Here is a 16,980-nt window from a genome sequence, read left to right as displayed (position 1 = left end):
TTGAGCTGCGTCGTGATATAGCCCAGTACAAAGGCGCGGCACACCCCCTATGCTTCACAGACGAAGTAATGGATAATCAAATCCCAGAGGGTTTCAGACCCGTAAATATAGAATCATACGACGGCGTAACAGATCCTGCGGTACGGATCGAGGATTTCCTCCTGCATATCCACATGGCCTGCGGTGATTATCTACACGCCATCAAATACCTCCCACTCAAGCTCAAAGGACCAGCTCGGCATTGGCTCAACAGCCTGCCAGCAGAATCCATTGGCTGTTGGGAAGATCTGGAAGCCGCATTCCTCGACAACTTCCAGGGCACTTATGTGCGACCACCGGATGCCGATGACTTGAGCCACATAATTCAGTAGCCAGAGGAATCGGTCAGGCAATTCTGGACAGGGTTCCTAATGAAGAAAAATCGAATCGTCGACTGTCCGGATGCAGAGGCCCTAGCAGCTTTTAAGCACAACATCCGCGACGAGTGGCTCGCCCGGCACCTTGGCCAGGAAAAGCCAAAATCTATGGCAGCCCTCACGACACTCATGACCCGCTATTGTGCGGGAGAAGACAGCTGGCTGGCTCGCACCAATAACATATCAAAGAACCATGGTACTTCGGATACCAAGGACGGCAATGGCAGGTCACGTTGCAACAAACATAAGCGCCGCATTAACAGCGACAATACCGAGGATACGGCAGTCAATGCCGGATTCAAAGGATCTAAACCCGGTCAGCGGAAAAAGCCATTCAAAAGAAGCACTTCGGGCCCGTCCGGTTTGGACCGTATACTCGACCGCTCGTGTCAAATACATGGCACCCCCGACAAGCCTGCCAACCACACCAACAAGGATTGTTGGGTGTTCAAGCAGGCCGGCAAGTTAAATGCCGAAAACAAAGATAAGGGGTCACAAAGCGATGACGAGGAGGAGCTCCGACAGCCGAACATCAGAGGAAAGAAGAGGTTCCCCCCACAAGTGCGGACGGTGAACATGATATACGCAACCCACATCCCCAAGAGGGAGCGGAAGCGTGCGCTAAGGGGCGTATATGCGTTGGAGCCAGTCGCCCCAAAGTTCAACCCATGGTCCTCTTGTCTGATCACCTTCGATCGCAGGGACCACCCCACTAGTATCCGTCATGGCGGATTCGCCGCACTGGTCCTAGACCCAATCATTGACGGATTTCTCCTCACTCGAGTCCTTATGGATGGCAGCAGCAGTCTGAACCTGCTTTACCAGGACACAGTGTGCAAAATGGGTATAGACCCCTCAAGGATCAATCCCACAAAAACGACCTTCAAAGGCGTCATACCAGGTGTAGAGGCCCATTGCACAGGCTCAGTCACATTGGAAGTGGTCTTCGGATCCCCGGATAACTTCTGAAGCGAAGAGTTAATCTTCGATATAGTCTCGTTCCGCAATGGCTATCATGCACTGGTCGGGCGAACCGCATTTGTGAGATTCAATGCGGTACCGCATTATGCATACCTCAAGCTCAAGATGCCAGGACCTCGAGGGGTCATCACAGTTAATGGAAACACAGAGCGCTCTCTCCGCACGGAGGAGCACACTGCGACCCTCGCAGCAGAAGCACAAAGCAGTACCTTAAGGCAATCCACTAGTTCGGCGATTAAGGACCCGAACACTTTCAAGCGCGCCCGGAGTAATCGGCAATAGAACCGCCTGGCATGTTCTGAGCTCGCATAGCAATGCGGCCCCCACCCTAGCCCCAGCCAAACGGCTAAATCCGTGCCCCGCGTACATAATTACGCATTGAAAATACCATGGGCACAAGTGGGGAGGGGGGCACGACTACGGCACGCCCCAAGACGCGGCTCAACCGCACTAGGGGCTTACCGCCTTATTATTTTTTCCTCTCTTTCAGGACTTTACTCTCTAGAAACACCGTCCGGCAGTTTGTCGGCCGGACACACGATACAACAACCAAGGAGGCAGAAAGCTACATCGCGTCATGGAATTCCCAGGTGGTCTCTGATAATGAGTAAAATACCTGCTTTCAATACCATTCCTCAGCTTGCCCTTCGAGGGGACATGTTAGATAGTCCCACTTTTTGCTTATCGCACTACTTGTATCATGTTGCTTTAACGCACCTTTTTGAATAAACAATGCATAGCACTAAGACTATTATTGCATTCTTATTATATATATATATATATGTTCATTCATGACATCCAACACCCGTACACTCTGGTACGGCCAATACGCTAGGGGCTTAAGCATACCCCATAATACGGCGTGAGAAGTCCGAACACTTTCGACAGTGCGGCACCCCGAACTTATAGCATTATATGCATCAGCTCCGAATCATGTCTTGGGTCAATAGTTGGGCTTGCCCGGCTCCCATGTTTTGGTACCTTATGTTCCTTTGTATCGGCTAAGGTAGCACTGGGAGAACTACTGTGATTGTGCCCCGGTTCTGCTGGGCTAGGCACCTCAGTAGAGAAAGCTAAAACTGGCTGTCATGATAAGGCGAGAGACTGGTCGCTGTTCGAGAGGTTTCAAGTCCCTAAAGACTTATGCCGCTTAGAGCGAGGAGTCAGCTCTGTCCGGCTTAAGGTGTGTATAGCGCCCCAAATTCGTCCTTCCGAATACTAGGGGCTTCGCCAAAATTTAAAATCATAGAATTCTATGGCTAAGTGAGAGTGATAAAGCATTATAGTCCGATTGCCTTGTTCGTTGTGCTGAGCACCTCCCTCGAAGGACCCAAAAATGGGAACAAGAGTGCTCAGGTTTATCCCGAACACCCCAGCACTCGTGGCATGGGGGCAGAAGCCGACGACTAGCCATCTCTCAGATTTGATAAACCGAACAGAAGGTAATATTTTAAATTCAAACAAGCGTTGCATAGCGCATATGAACAAGTTTTCATAATACAGGATCACACGAGCAAGTTCATTCAAATATTACATCTTTCGCACACTCGTCCGCTACAAGACGGCACCCTTCAGGACACCCTCATAATACATCTCGGGGTGGCGATGCTCCTTGCCCTGCGCGGCCCCTCCTTCACCAGCTTCACTCGCGTCCATCTTGGCCCAGTGCACCTTCGCACGGGCGAAAGCCCGGCGTGCACCTTCGATGCAGACGGACCGCTTGATGACTTCCAGCCGTGGGCAGGCATCCACAAGCCGCCTCACCAGGCTGAAGTAGCTATTGGGAAGGGCGTCGCAGGCCACATCCGGACTATAAAGCCCTTCATGGCCTGTTCGGCCGCCTTGTGCAGCTCGACCAGTTGCTTCAGCTGGTCGCTCAGAGGCATCGGGTGTTCGGTCCCAGTATACTGAGACCAGAACAGCTTCTCTCGTGAGCTTCCCTCCTCGGCCTGGTAAAACTTGCGGCATCCGACACGCTGCGGAGCAAATCTGCGAATGCTCCTGGAGCGCTCCGGACTCGGGTAAGTAATAAGTAATTTACTCTCACATGCTTGCTTTGCATATTGAATGCCTTACCCGCCGCTATATTCCTCATCGCCTCAATCTCCTAGAGGGCCTTTTGGGCTTCGGCCTTGGCATTTTTTGCGCTCTCGAGGGCCGCGGCGAGCTCAGACTCTCGCGTCTTCCAGTCAAGCTCCAAAGCCTCGTGCTTCGCCACGAGCGCCTAGAGCTCTTGCTGCACCTCGCCCACCCGTTCCTCTTGCTTTTCCCGCTCGGTGCGCTCCTTGGCCGCTTTGTTTTCGGCCTCGGATAGCGCTTGCTTCAGGGCCGCCACCTCGGGCATGGCCCCTGGCAAATTCATGATGATCCTGTCATTTCGCAATCGCATCTTCATTTATATATATATAGAGAGAGAGTAGGTATTACATACCTTTGTTCTCCTCAAGCCGCCTCTTAGCAAGTCCGAGCTCTTTCTCGGACCCTTCGAGGTCCTGCTTCAGTGTGGCGACCTCCGCAGTGAGTGCGGCAGAGGTCAGCAGCGAAGCCTGCATACGCATATAGACATACTTATGTTAGACTCCTGCAGATATTACTTGATCCTCTATTCGGCTTTTCTTTGTGAACACCAAACAGAGCATCAGGGGCTACTATCTATGGGGTAATATTTTTCCTATATTTGAAATACTTACCTCAAAGCCTGTTAGAAGGCTGGCATAGGCTTCAGTCAGTCCGCTCTTGGCGGACTGAACCTTCTTGATCACCGCACTCATAATAGTGCGGTGCTCTTCATCGAAGGAAGCGCCGCGAAGCGCTCCCAGCAGGTTGTCTGATGCCTCTGGATGGACAGAGGTCATCGGAACGGGCGTCTTACCCCTTTTGGAAGGGGGCTGCCTGCCCGAGTCCAGAACCACTAGAGGTTCCGGCGCGGTGTCCGGTTGAGTGCCGAACATGGAGCCCCTGGGAGCCTTGCTCCCTTTGCTCCTGGAGTCTGGAAGGTCGCCTTGAGGCGCCTCCGGGACTGTCTCCCCCCGGCTCGGGGCCCCTTGGGACAATACCTCGGCATTGTCCGTTGGGCAAGGGGAGGAGGCGGTCGGAAGTGGATCGCTATCCATATCCGACGCATCCAAGGAGCCGTCCAACGAGGATACGTCGATACGGGCTTGGGGCGGTCTGCATAATTATATTCGGCGTTAGGAGAAGCAGTGCGACAACGGTATGCTATGAGTTACTCTGGTATCCGGATACTTACGACTTCGCCAGGGGCTTGGCCCTGAGCAGCCACTCGTCTTCGCCTTCGGCGGCGGTGGTGGAGCATTTCGGAAGGAGAGTCCTTCCTTTCTTGGACCCTTCGGCCTCCTCGGTTGGGGCGGCCTTCCTTTCTTGTCTCCCCCGGCTGGAGGGGGAGCATCTTCATCTTCCTCCTCCTCATCTTCATGGGAGGAGTGCGTCGCGGAGTTATCAGACGATGAGTCCGATACCACCTGGCACCAGGAACTCTTTCGGGTTCCCTTGGCCTGCTTCTTGGTCTTCTCCGGCACCTTATAAGGAGCCGGAGTCAGCATCTCCGTCAGGAGAGCGCCCGCAGTGTCTTCGGGAGAGGGGCCGGACAGTCGATCTGCTCCGGTGCCTCCACCCAGTCCTGTTAAAGGCATGAAAGCTCAGATCCCGCACAGGGTTAAGCTATGGGAAATAAATATCCTGCCAAATGTACAGAACTTACCGGATTCACAGGGCGCTTCGCGCTTAGCCCGCGGTCCTCGATGAGAGAGGGAGGGACCTCGGCACCCTTGAACAGCACCCTCTAGACGTCTTTCTGCGTCGTGTCGAAGAGCTCGCTTAGAGTCTGGTGCCGGGCCAGGTCGAACTCCCATAAGTTGAAATCCCGTTGCTGACACGGGAGGATCCGGTGGAAGAGCATGACTTGGACTATGTTGACAAGCTTAAGTTTCTTGCTTGTCATGTCCCGGATACATTTCTGGAGTCCGTCCAGCTCCACCGATGAACCCCAGGACAGGCCCTTCTCCTTCCAGGAAGTGAGCCGCGTGGGGATTCCGGATCGGAACTCGGGGACCGCCGCCCAGTTGGTGTCGCGCGGCTCGGTGATGTAAAACCACCCCGATTGCCACCCCTTTATGGTCTCCACGAAGGAGCCCTCGAGCCATGTGACGTTGGGCATCTAGCCCACCATGGCTTCGCCGCATTCCGCCTATTGGCCACCCACCACCTTCGGCTTGATATTGAAGGTCTTCAGCCACAGGCCGAAGTGGGGCCGGATGCGGAGGAAGGCCTCGCACACGACGATGAACGCCGAGATGTTGAGGATGAAGTTCGGGGCCAGATCATGAAAGTCCAGCCCATAGTAGAACATGAGGCCGCGGGAAAATGGATGGAGGGGAAACCCCAGTCCGCGGACGAAGTGGTGGAGGAAGACCACTCTCTTGTGAGGTTATGGGGTAGGGATGAACTGCCCCGCGGCTGGCAGCCGGTGCGCGATATCCGCGGCTAAGTATCCGGCTCCGCGTAACTTTTTGATGTGCCCCTCCGTGACGGTGGAGGCCATCCACTTGCCTCCCGCTCCAGACATGTTTGGAGTTGAGGAGAAGGATGTGGACTTGGGCGTTGGAGCTCGAGTGCGTGAGAATGGATGAGGAAGGAGGAAGAAGGCGTGGGTAGAACAAGGTGAGATCTTATCCATTTATAAGGGCGGACTAAACTATGCGCCTCCACTAGCCTGGTAAAACTCGCTTCTCCACCAAGCGTCGTAATTGATGGTGCGGTTGGGTTACCCATGTCCGTATTGATGAGAATCCCGTAATAAGGGGAACATGATCTCTGCTTTGACAAGACGTGTCAAGAAACCACCTCGCGTTATGTGCGGGGCGGGTTAAAGAAAAACGGTTCAAATAATTACTAGGCCGTGGCGTGATGTCATGCTGCCAGAACGTGTCAGCAGATTAGATTTGTGGAAATATTATTCTCTCTACTGTGGTATGTGGAACTTATTTTGCAGGGTCGGACACTATCCTTGTATTCAAACTCTTCTGTGGTGTATTCGAAGGAGGAACCCGCCTTGCAATGCCGAAGACAACACTGCGCCCCGGACTCATCGTCATTGAAGCCTGGTTCAGGGGCTACTGAGGGACAACCGGACTATATCCTTTGGCCGGACGGTTGGACTATGAAGATACAAGATTGAAGACTTCGTCCTGTGTCCGTATGGGACTCTACTTGGCGTGGAAGGCAAGCTAGGCAATACGGATATCTATATCTCCTCCTTTGTAACCGACCTTGTGTAACCCTAGCCCCCTCCGGTGTCTATATAAACCAGAGGGTTTTAGTCCATAGAACAATAGACAATCATACCATAGGCTAGCTTCTAGGGTTTAGCCTCTCCAATCTCGTGGTAGATTAACTCTTGTACTACTCGTATTGCCAAGAATAATCAAGCAGGACTTAGGGTTTTACCTCCATCAAGAGGGCCCGAACCTGAGTAAAACATCGTGTCCCCTGCCTCCTGTTACCATTCGCCTTAGACGCACAGTTCGGGACCCCCTACCCGAGATCTGCCAGTTTTGACACCGACACCCACAACCTAGGGCGCGCCCCTACCTCGTGGGCCCCACGTGGACCCCCTCCACTTATTCCAGCACCCACTCACTTCGTCTTCCTCCATAAAAAATCCTCCCATAGCTCAAACCTGTGTTCTAGCTCATCTTGCTGCCATTCTCGATCTCTTTGCTCAAAGCTCCATTCACAAAACTGTTTGGGGAGATTGTTCTTCGGTATGTGACTCCTCCAATGGTCTAATTAGTTTTTGTTCTAGTGCTTTATTTATTGCAATTTTTTGCTGCTAAGGTGACCCTGTTCTTGATCTTGCATGTCAAATTTATATGGTCCAAAGTAGTTTCAATGCATGATATGGCCTCCAGGCACTCATGGGAGTAGTTGTTATCAATCTTATTGAGTTTGGTTCACTTTTATTTTGAGTCACTAAAATTTCAGAAATTTTTCAAAGAAAAATGTATAGGAAAATGTACCAAGGTGGTTCCTCAAGGAAGCAAGGACCAAGGCTTGCGATACGTGAGCCAGATGATGAACCACCGAGGGAAGCTCAAGTGCGGCCTTGTGAATGGCCGTCAGAGGAGTTTATGGTCCAGGCAGGCATCAAGGATGAATTTGACACGTATGTGTGTAATGCTGATCTTGAGGACTTCGTGTCAGATAACTGCCAACAGTACCACTACCTAACTGATTCCTTTGTGAGGAGGTTTAAATTTACATCCTCGTGCAATTCTCACACTGCTTTATTTGATCTTTATGATAAATCATATACCATGGATTTAGAAGATTTTAATACTGCTTGTAAACTCCCGCGGTGGGGCGATGTTAGTGAACCTCGCAAATCTGAATATAAAGACTTTCTTGCTAGTATCATTGTGGGGGAATCTAGAGAAATCACACAAGCTACCATAGGGAGCATTCATATCCCTTCCATACATTATTTTGCTCTCTTTATAGGTAGATGCATTAACGGTAAAGAAGAGGCTTGTCACATGTGCATTTCAGATCTTTGTGTCCTCAAGAGTGCGGTATTAGGTGATAAACAATATAACTTGGGGGCCATTGTGGCATGAAGGTTACATCTTAATGGTATAAGTGGAGATTTGTTTGGTGGAATTTATGCAACTCGTGTAGCTAATTATCTTCGTTGTACCCATACATGGAAATGATATGGAGTTACCTCCTGCTTATCTAGATAATAGTGCTATGGTTCGCCATCAGTTTCTTGAGAGGAATGAACAGTTCCTCCAGTACCGACTAATCTTTGACAGACAGCGCACTGTCCATGTTGCCCTCCCTGCTTCTACTTTCTTTAACTTTCAGGCAAAAAGGAGATATGTTATAACCAGGGAGGAGGCGAACGAGTATGAGAGGGGGGCGGAGGCAGCTCGCCTCCAAGCTGCAGCTCTTCAGGCAGAAGCTGCTGCATCTCAGTACAAGCCCAGCTTTCACTTTGGATATCCGCTAAGATAGCAGTGGCCATAGACCAACTTAGGCCAAAAGCATAAGCTTGGGGGAGTACGCATTTCTCAATGACATTACATTCATGTTCACACACTCATGCCAGTTGTCGGTGCTCATACTTTTTCATTATACTATCCATGCTAGTTTATTTTCTTTTCTAAGCCTTCTTCTTGTGTGTTTGAAAAAAAAGAAACTTTAAGAAAAACAAAAAAAATTAGTTATATCTTTTAGCTAGTTTACTTTCCATGCCTGTAGTAGTAATTAAAAGAAAACCCAAAAATATTTCTCGTTCTTCTTTTGCTTGTTGGGAGCTTTCCCGTGTAAATAGTTTTATTTCTTTTCTTATTCTTTGGGGGTTGAGAGGAGAATACCATGATGAAAATGTTGAGTGGCTCTCATATGCATTATTGTTGATTTAACCAAGAGCCCATATTACCTTGTCTTCTCCCTTGTATTAAATGCTTGCAGATTCCAGGTTACTCCAATGCACGTGCACTATTATTATTATCCACAACGTTCGGTCGTGCGAGTGAAAGGAAATAATGACGATATATGATGGACTTATTGAGACGAGAGAAGATGGTATGAACTCGACCTATCTTGTTTTTGTAAATATGATTAGTTCATCGTTCCTGATTCAGCCTATTATGAATGAAACATGTTTGCAATGACAATTAGAGATTATAGTTGCTCATGCCATGCTTAATTTGCTAGGAGTTTATACTAGTTTACCTTGCGTGCCAACATGCTATTAAAATGGTTGTAATGTGGTATGACAGGGTTGTATCCTCCTTTGAACGATTTGAGTGGCTTGACTTGGCACATGTTCACGCATGTAGTTGAAACAAAGTCAACATAGCCTCCATGATATTTATGTTCCTGGTGATTTATATCCTACTCATGCTTGCACTCATTGTTGATTAATCTTAATGCATGTTCATGATTGTTGCCGCTCTCTAGTTGGTCACTTCCCAGTCTGTTTCTAGCCTTCACTTGTACTAAGCAGGAATACTGTTTCTGTATCCATTTCCATAAACCCCAAAGTTATTCCATATGAGTCCACCATACCTTCCTATATGCGGTATTTACCTGCCTTTCCAAGTAAATTTGTATGTGCCAAACTCTAAACCTTCAAATGAAATTCGGTTTTGTAGGCTCGAATAGCTCATGTATCAACTAGGGCTGTCTATATCTTCCATGCTAGGTGGGTTATTCTCACGATGGGTAGACTCCGCTCATCACTCACAAGAAAATGGCCGGTAACCGGGATGCCCAGTCCCATGCTCAAATAAAAATAATTGCAAACAAAACTCCCCCAGGATTGTTGTTAGTTGGAGGCACCGTTGTTTCGGACAAGCCATGGATTGATGTTTGTTGGTGGTGGGTGAGTATAAACTTTACCATTCTGTTTGGGAACCGCCTATAATGTGTGTAGCATGGAAGATATCGAGATCTCTTGGTTGTTATGTTGACAATGAATGTATGCCACTCAAAATATTATTTATCTCTGTTTCAAAACTCGAGCTCTGGAACCTTTGCAAATCCCTGCTTCCCTCTGAAAGGGCCTATCTATTTACTGTTTTTTTGAGTCATCATCCTCTTATTAAAAAGCATCAGTTGGAGAGCACCGCTGTCATTCACATGCATTGCTATTAGTTTACATTGAGTATGACTGTGACTGGATCACTTTTACCATGAATTACAATGTCTAGTCAGTGCTTGATCTTCAGGGGTGCTCTGCATTTATGTTTTGCGGTCTCAGAAAGGGCTAGCGAGATACCATCTTGTTATATCATGTTATGATTGTTTTGAGAAAGTGTTGTCATCCGAGATTTATTATTATTGCTTGCTAGTTGATTATGCTATTGATATGAGTAAACATGGGACCTAAATGTTATTGTGAATATGGTTAGTTCATAATCTTTGCTGAAAACTTGAATGCTAGCTTTACATATTTGCAACAACAAGATCAAAAAGAGTTTGTAAAAGTTTTTCTTTATCACTTTTAGTTTGTCAACTGAATTGCTTGAGGACAAGAAAAAGTTTAAGCCTGGGGGAGTTGATACGTCTCCAACGTATCTACTTTTCCAAACACTTTTGCCCTTTTTTTGGACTCTAACTTGCATGATTTGAATGGAACTAAACCGGACTGACGCTGTTTTCAGCAGAACTGCCATGGTGTTATTTTTGTGTAGAAATAAAAGTTCTCGGAATGACCTGAAAATCCACGGAGACACATTTTGGAATTAATGAAAAATATTGGCGAAAGAATCAGCATCAAGGGGCCCACACCCTGTCCACGAGGGTGCGGGGCGCCCCCCGGGGCGCGCCCCCTACCTCGTGGGCCCCCTCGGACTCCACCGACCTCAACCCCAACTCCATATATTCACTTTCAGGGAGAAAAAAATAAGGGAGAAGGATTCATTGCGTTTTACGATACAGAGCCGCCGCCAAGCCCTAATCTTCGTTGGGAGGGCTGATCTGGAGTCCGTTCGGGGCTTCGGAGAGGTGAATCTGTCGCCATCGTCATCATCATCCATCCTCCATCACCAATTTCATGATGCTCACCACCGTGTGTGAGTATTCTCATCGTAGGCTTGCTAGACGGTGATGGGTTGGATGAGATTTACCATGTAATCGAGTTAGTTTTGTTAGGGTTTGATCCCTAGTATCCATTATGTTCTAAGATTGATGTTGCTATGACTTTTCTATGCTTAATGCTTGTCACTAGGGCCCGAGTGCCATGATTTCAGATCTGAACCTATTATGTTTTCATGAATATATGTGAGTTCTTGATCCTATCATGCAAGTCAATAGTCACCTACTATGTGTTATGATCCAGGAACCCCGAAATGACAATAATCGGGACCACTCCCGGTGATGACCGTAGTTTGAGGAATTCATGTATTCACTAAGTGTTAATGCTTTGGTCCGGTACTCTATTAAAAGGAGGCCTTAATATCCCTTAGTTTCCAATAGGACCCCACTGCCACGGGAGGGTAGGACAAAAGATGTCATGCAAGTTCTTTTCCATAAGCACGTATGACTATATTCGGAATACAAGCCTACATTACATTGATGAACTGGAGCTAGTTCTGTGTCACCCTATGTTGTAACTATTGCATGAGGAATCGCATCCGACATAATTATCCATCATTGATCCATTGCCTACGAGCTTTTCACATATTGATCTTTGCTTAGTTACTTCTCCGTTGCCACTGTTACGATTGCTACAAAAACTGCTACTGTTACTTTTGCCACCGTTACTATTACTTCCATACTACTTTTCTACTAAATACTTTCCTGCAGATATTAAGTCTTTCAGGTGTGGTTGAATTGACAACTCAACTGCTAATACTTGAGAATATTCTTTGGCTCCCCTTGTGTCGAATCAATAAATTTGGGTTGTATACTCTATCCTCGAAAACTGTTGCGATCCCCTATACTTGTGGGTTATCGGCGACCTCCCTCATCCTTCGCTATCTGAGGGGAGTTCCCTGCCACCAGAGATGGCAGAGAGCGAGACGCCTCTGCGAGCCTCTCCGCCCATCATCGCGAATGACACCAAGGTGTTGTCCCAAAGGACCTCTCCAGGCCACGGAGGGGTGGGCGAAGCTACCGAGACGGCGCCCAAGGGTAATACCTCGGCTGTCGAAGACATGGGGGGTGCAATCCCCATGGCGACAGACGGCGGGGACCCTGACCAGCCCGGGCCCCAGCCGGACTTCATTTGGGACTCCCATATGGCTCTAGAATCGAGCGAGCAACCCCCTTCGAAGGAGGGGGAGCGTCGACTCCGATGGCGACCTCCACTAGTCCGGAGGCGCCGAATACTCCGGTGGAGGCACTACGACGTGCTGCCATCCTGGAGGAGCACCGCATCCTGATGGGTGCGGTGGTTGAGAAGGTTCAGTCTGCAAAGAGCGGGCTGAATGAAGCATTCACCAGCCTGCTAATAGGCTTCGAGGTATGCGACGTAATACCCTTAGACGCTTTTCATATGAAGGAAATATACATGTATATAGATAGTAGCCCCCGAGACTCTGTTCGATGTGAAAAAGGCCGAACAGAGGATCGAGTAGTTATCGTAGAAGGTGACGTACTTGTCTATTGGATAATAGGCTTCCCTATTGGCGGCGACCGCCTAGGCCACTGAAGTTTCCGAACTCAATCGGAAGCTAAAGCTGGCTGATGATGAGATTAACCACATTAACAAGCGGTTCGATGAGGCGCAAGGTATGTTTAAGAGAGCTCTTATATGCCTGAAGTGATATGCAAATTCAGAGTTAAGCTCATGCACTTCTATGATTATGATTGCAGGTAGCGCGGCTGAGGTCGAGACCCTCAAGAGCGCCCTCGCCCCAAGGCAAGGAGCAGGCGAAAGCGAGTAAAGCGACCGCTGATAAAGCGGCTGCGGATTTAAAGATCGAACAGGTCACCTGCCGCCAGCACAAGGAGAGGGTGGCCGACGTAGAGCAAGAGTTGAAGGGCGCCATCGGCAAGTGCGAGGCCTTGGAGGAGAAGAGTGCAGCCCAAGCGGCTGATCTCGCCAAGGCTCTCCAAGAGGCCAAAGAGGCGCGGACTGAGTCGCGGCTCGGGAGGAGATCCGGCAGGCCGAACAGATAGCGGCTGGTAAGCCCTTTCTTTTGCATAGTATATTTTGCGGTCAAAGATATGCCTTGCTCATCCGACTGTGGAGTTCCCCAGACGCCTTTGCGGATATTCTGAAGAGTGTTGCCGACGCCACACAGTTTTTCGGGGCCTAGGAGGGGAACACAACGGAGAAGCTCTTCGGGTCACAGTTCCTGGCGCCGGAGCGTCCGACACTATTAAACAACCAGACGATGCAACTGGCGGAGCTGCATAGGATGTCCGGCTTGTCCATGAAGGAAGTCATAGTCCGGCTTGGCCAACCGAACCCATTCCTAGCAGCTACTTCGGCCTGGTGAAGCGACTTGCTGACGCACTGCCCCGAGTTGAAGCTGTAAAGCGCTCGGTATGCATAGAGGGTGCGCGGATGGCCTTTGCCCGTGTCAAGATGCACTAGACGAAGATGAAGGCCACCGTCGTGGCGACCGAGGGCCCACCCGAAGGAAAGGGCCACTGCAAGCCAGAGCGGTATTTTAACGACGTCCTAGAGGGTGCCTGAATAGTAGAGGGCCAATGATCAAAGGATATCATATTTGAGTGAATGTAATATATTTATCCTGACTGTATTATGAACCAGGGCCTATAATATATGTATGCTTTTATCGGAAATTACTTTCCTCCTCTGCAGACGTTTTTTAATTCTGAGAGTTTGCCAGTCGTCGGCTTCAGCCCCCACGTAGATGCTACGGGGGTGTTTGGAATAGCGCACAATCACACTTGACCCAACGTCTTGGTTCATAAAGGAGGTGTCTACGCAGCGAACCAGGCAATCAGACTATGCGGCTTTATCACTTTCACTTAGCCATAGGAGTTTGATGGTGGGACTAAGTAGTAGCCCCTGGTGCATATGCAGCTATTCGAACTGGGATGCCTGAGGCGCATGACTAGACAGAGGCCAGTCCTTCGTATAATACGGAACAAATCGCAAGAGATTTATAGCAGGTCGCCTAATTGCCAACCAGCTCTTGCCGTATCATAACAATCGGTTTTTGGCTTTCTCTACTGAGGTGTTTCACCGGATGAACCAGAAACACAATCGCAGTAGTTCTCCCTTTACTACCCTAGCCGAACAAGCAGAACGTATGGTAGTAATCATAGGAGCCGGGCAACCCAACTATTGACCAAAGACATGATTCGGAGCTGATTCATATAATGCAATATTCGGGACGCCAAAGTATACTCTAGAAGTGTTCGGACTTTTTGAAAATATGTGTGGCCGAATAGAACTCCTGGCATTTAAGCCGTACCAAAGTATATATGGCAATCTGGCGCAAAGAAGGAATACATATTTATGAAATAAACCAATACCGAATAGGGGTTGGTGAAAAACTGTTTCCATTATAATCTGATTGATACGTCAAAATGTGCTATGCCATAGAGATCAAGGCTATTTTACATGCCGAGAATTTGTAACCAAGGGGAAGCTGTATAGAGGGCTGAAAAAAGAAAAGGTATTCTTGAAGATTCCCTTGGCACCCTGCCGCACGTCTGCGCTGCTGTCGCCTTGGTGCCGAATCCTTTGAGAGGAGAAATCAACGATCGCGTGTATAGAAGGGGCCTATGAAAGAGCCCTTGTGCGACCGTTAGGTGATTAGGTTTTAACGAACCTGTAATAGGAGGAAAGAAAGGAAGAAAAAGGAAGGGGTTGAGGGCAAAATAGGGTTAAGCCGGGCTATAGACCCTGCCCGCATTGTGCCTCCATCATTGCCCAAGGTATTTTAAGTGTGTAGTTATGCACACGCGGTACATATACTGCGGTTAGATGGGGCGATTGATGGAGGCAGAGCTGCTAGTCCAGCTCTGGATGCACCGAGCTGTCGTTCTGCAGAGTATACCGGACTCGTTTAAAAGTGTCCGGGGGTTTGATGGTCGATGCAGTGTTTGGCTTGATGAGGTGATACGTCTCCAACGTGTCTATAATTTATGAAGTATTCTTGCTGATATATTATCATTCTTGGATGTTTTACAATCATTTTATAGCAACTTTATATCATTTTTTAGGACTAACCTATTGACCCAGTGCCCAGTGCGAGTTGTTGTTTTTTGCTTGTATTTTATATTGCAGGAAATCAATATAAAACGGAGTCCAAACACCGTGAAACTTTTTGTGCCTTTTTTATGGACCAGAAAGCACTAGTGGGCTAGAGAAGCACCTGAGGGGTGCCTCGAGGGGGGCACAACCCACCAGGGCGCCCTGGGGGACAAGGCGCGCCCATGTGAGTTGTGCCCACCTCGGTGGCCTCCCGCACCCCCTCTTCGCCCTATAAATTCCCAAATATTCCAAAAACCCTCGGGGTTAACCTAGATCAGAAGTTCCGCCCAGCAAGGCTCTGTGGCCACCAAAAACCAATCTAGACCCTTTCCCGCAATCTGCCGGAGGGGGAAATCATCACCGGTGGCCATCTTCACCATCCGACAGCCACCGCGACGGACTTGGGGCTGAGGGTTTGCACCAGTAGCTATGTGTTTAATCTCTCTCTCTCTCTCCCTCTCTCTCTCTGTGTATCTCTCGTGTCCTGGAGATGTCACGATCTTGATGTATCGCGGGCTTTGTTAATATAGTCGGATCATATGGTGTTTTCTCCTCTCTATCCTGTTGTGATGAATTGAATTTTTTCCTTTGAGATTTCGTTGTTATCGGATTGAATACTTTTATGAATTTGAGAACACTTTATATATGTCTTGCAATTGAATACTCGTGGTGACAATGGGGTATCGTATTGATTCACTTGATATATCTTTTGGCACTGAAATCGCGAATTCCTGAGGTGACATTGGGGTAATATATGCATAGGGGTTGATGCACGTTCTTGTCTTTGTTTCTCCGGTAGAAATCTTGGGGAACTCTTTGAAGTTCTTTGTGTTGGATTGAATATTATGAATCTGAATTTGCTTTGGTGTTATTTTAGTACGAACTCTTGTATAGATCGATCGGAAAGAGTAGCTTTGTGTTATTTTAGTACGAACTCTAGGATATATTGATCGGAAAGAATAGCTTTGAGGTGGTTTCGTACCCTACAAACAATTCCATCTTATGTTCTCCGCTAGATAGGAACTTTGGAGTGATTCTTCGTTGCACGTTGAGCGACGGTTATATGATCCAATTATATTAGCATTGTTGAGAGATTGCACTGGCGAAAGTGCGGACCCTAGGCCTCATTTTCAAGCATTGCAATACCGTTTTTATACCCGTTTACTATTTGCTACCTTGCTGTTTTTATTTATTCAGATTATAAAAATATATTTCTACCATCAATATTACACTTTTATCACCATCTCTTCGCCGAACTAGTGCACCTATACAAATTGCCATTGTATTTGGTGTGTTGGGGACACAAGAGACTTTTTATTATTTGGTTGCAGGGTCATTTGAGAGAGACCATCTTCATCCTACACCTCTCATAGATTAATAAACCTTAGGTCATCCACTTGAGGAAAAATTGCTACTGTCCTACAAAACTCTGCGCTTGGAGGCCCAACACGTGTCTACAAGAAATAAATTTGTGTAGTACACATCAAGCTCTTTTCGGGCGCCATTGCCGGGGAGGTGAGTGCTTGAAGGTATATTTTTAGATCTTGCAATCGAATCTTTTAGTTTCTTGTTTTATCACTAGTTTGGTTTATAAAAAGAAAACTACAAAAAAATGGAATTGAGGTTGCATCATGTTATTCATCATCTTTATAATATCTTTCTTGAAAGTGATGGTTCAGAAAATTGTGCTCAATTGTTGGAAAAATAAGTCAATAAAATGTTTGGCACAAAATATTTGAATGATGAGCATAACTGCAATGTTGTTAGTATAAATTCTTAGAATATCCAAAATGCTAATGATTGTTGCACAAGTCATGACAAAAATGTTTCTTATAAGCATGTCAATTATTGCGGAGTGAGTTGGGAATGCATTTT

This window comes from Triticum urartu, chromosome 5 (assembly GCF_003073215.2).
Source record: "Triticum urartu cultivar G1812 chromosome 5, Tu2.1, whole genome shotgun sequence".
Classification (NCBI taxonomy): Eukaryota; Viridiplantae; Streptophyta; class Magnoliopsida; order Poales; family Poaceae; genus Triticum; species Triticum urartu.
This window is presented reverse-complemented; position numbering follows the sequence as displayed.